This window comes from Gadus chalcogrammus, chromosome 15 (assembly GCF_026213295.1).
Source record: "Gadus chalcogrammus isolate NIFS_2021 chromosome 15, NIFS_Gcha_1.0, whole genome shotgun sequence".
NCBI classification, from domain to species: domain Eukaryota; kingdom Metazoa; phylum Chordata; class Actinopteri; order Gadiformes; family Gadidae; genus Gadus; species Gadus chalcogrammus.
The window spans coordinates 23,153,423-23,156,428 of record NC_079426.1 but is presented as its reverse complement, the minus strand read 5'-3'; the positions used below and the strand labels follow the sequence as shown (position 1 = coordinate 23,156,428).

At 40.7% G+C, this 3,006-nt stretch overlaps 1 pseudogene; it reads left to right on the top strand.

Moving 5' to 3' along the window:
• Positions 1 to 3,006, top strand: part of LOC130404291 (protein phosphatase 1B-like) — a 34,282-nt pseudogene that overhangs the window by 10,295 nt on the left and 20,981 nt on the right.

The following is a 3,006-nucleotide window of genomic DNA, read 5'->3' as shown; positions in this document are numbered from 1 at the left end:
GGTGAACTATGTTCTGTGTGATGATTGTTCTATCTTGAGGCCATCAGGGAACCCAGACACAGCTCTGCTACCCTACTCATTATAGGGCACATTAGATAACCTTTAATCTAGAAGATGTGTACATATATATATGAGTGTGTGGTGTGTATATATATATATGGTTAGATATTTGTGTATGTGTGTGTGTATATATACATATGTATGTGTATATATGTATGTATGTATATAAATGTATGTGTGGTGTGTGTGTGTGTATACGTATATTTTTATATTATATAATAATAATAAATACAATTTATATAGCGCTTAATATGGTACTCTAAGACGCTGTGTGTGTGTGTGTGTGTGTGTGTGTGTGTGTGTGTGTGTGTGTGTGTGTGTGTGTGTATACATATGTATATATAATATATGTGTATATGTATGGCGGCTTTCAGTTTTTAAATACAGTTGCCTCTCTGCTTGTATTACTGTCAGTATCCGGTGCCTATTTTTTTTCAAATAATGGGAGGTAGTCTATTTGTTTTGTGCTACTCTGGGATGGGGTTCATCTATTGTTGATACTATTGCAGCTTTAGTATTGTATGTTCATGATAATCAACACCATAACTTAACTTCACAGTGCGGACTGAATACCAACAGCATTAATGCTCATCTCTCTGTCTCTGTCTTGGTGTCCGTCTCTCTGTCTCTGTATCTCCCCTCCTCTCCTTTTTTATGTGGAAGACATCTTTTTCTTTTTTTCCACTGCTTCAGACAATGGGCATAGGCACCTGGTACTTACAAACCTTTGTCTTGTTTTTTGAGGGCTCAAATAAATGCTATGCCACCCCACCTGTGTTGCTTTTGTTTTTTCTAATAATAATAATAAATTAAATTTATATAGCGCTTAATATGGTACTCTAAGACGCTTTACATATTGCCCTATTTAAACTCTGTAAGACAGACTAGGAATAAAAGAAAAACAGAGGTTAAACATGAAGAATAAGGTGGGGTGGGGTGGGGAAGGCTAGTGTGAAAAGGTATGTTTGAGGGCAGATTTGAAAGAAGAGGGTTGGAGAGACTTTGATGTGGGAGGGGAGTGAATTCCAAAGGGTGGGGGCAGCAACTGAGAAGGCCCGATCACCCCAAGTCCGTCGCTCAGTCCGTGGAACTTGTAGCAGGTTGGCAGAGATGGACCTGAGGAATCGGGAGGGGCGTGGTGATGGAGAAGGTCGGCAGGGTAGGGGGGGCTAGGCTGTTGAGGGCCTTGTAGGTGATGAGTACGATTTTGTAGTTGATTCTGTGTTTAATTGGAAGCCAATGGAGTTCACGGAGGACAGGTGTTATGTGTTCTCTGGAGCGGGTACCAGTGAGGAGGCGTGCAGCTGAGTCTCTGCATGTATCGATAGATTTGACTGATTTATGTAGTATGTCAACATTTCTAGATTCAAGATTATATTTATTTAGATGCTTTTAGACGCGTCAAAAATTCTGTTAAGCCCTGTATGTTGGTATTTTTAAATTGAGAGGTGAATTGAGAGTGACCTCTGGCCTTTTCCCTGATCCCTTATCCTGATGGACGAGTCTTGGAATAGGTCCAGGCCAAACAACACAGTAGTGCATTTGAAAACTATTTCAAATTAATATTTTCAATAAATGGTGATTCTGATGATAATACAGCAAATGATAAAACACAGTATATGGTTAAAACTGATGTATGTAAACATGCCTGTCTAAAGCTGTAATGTAAATTTGATTCACATTAAAAACAAAAATATATCAATTAACAATTTAGTTAAAGACACAGCCAACGCAGGCATGGCAAGTTTCCACTTTCTGCTACCTTCTGAGTAATCGTTGCTAATCCACATATTTTGAATTAGCAATAACTAAGCCTTTATTTATGCAATAAAATCCTGCTCAATTCAACGTTGACATCATGTGGTCTCAATGGTGTTTGTTTAGGTAGGTTATTTAGAAAAAATGTCAGAAGTTCCCCTGATTAGGCAAACTTTTTGCATTTCATCAACGAGTTACGGGTGCTTCAAAATAAAAAGAAGAAGAATCCTGACGGTAACAGTAGGAGTTAAACTGTGAATACCTAACTAGAAACATCTGAGCAAGTTGAAAGCATCAAAGTGGAGGATCGACCTGGCCCTCGAGTGGTCCGCTGTGCCTCAGCAGTCTCTAAATCTCCCACATTCCTGGGCCTTTTACACACTCTCAGTGTAGCCCTTCAGGGGAAACGGACTCAGGCCTGATCTTTACTTTAGACACATTTTTTCTGCGTTCAAGAAACCTCATACTTTCTTATGCTTCATCCATTGTTAACCTACAACGCAGGAACCTAGCTTTCTCTTTATGGTGTAAGACAGGACACTAGTTACCCATTGGCATTCATGGTCACTTTGGACAAAGAGGAATGTTTCATTTTCAAGGTCCAGTGTGTAATATTGAGGTGGCCACTAGCGCTGAGGGTTGCAGATTGACACCAACTTTATCCCCCCAGGTCCCCACCCCCCGGACCCCTCCTTTTTCAGTACACTACGGTGGCCTGTACTGGCCTGTAAGCTGTCCTGTACTGGGGTCTCATTTATAAAACTGTGTGGGATCGTTACTAAAAGTGTACGTATGCCCAAAAGCCAAGTTTTGCGTACGGCATAAAATATTCAGATTTATAAAACCCTGCGTACGCACACCGTACGCAATCTTTGCTTTATAAATCACAGAATGCCTAAAAGTGTGCGCAGCTGAATCAGCTTCACGTTCCGCCCTGTACACGCCCCTTTTAACCATAAATGGTCAATGCAAATTACCTCATGAATGCGATCTGCATAAATCAGACTCAGATGCAAGTATTATGTCTTGTCGGAAACAATGGAAGAAGTATGAGAAAAGCGAAAAAGCGAAATTTCTCAGAGGTTGAAGTGGAGCACTTGTGGGTGAGATGGAGGCCCGAAAAGTAGTTTGGTTCGGCGGTCACGGGATTGGGAACGCCAACAACAAAAAGCAGAGTGAGTGACAACA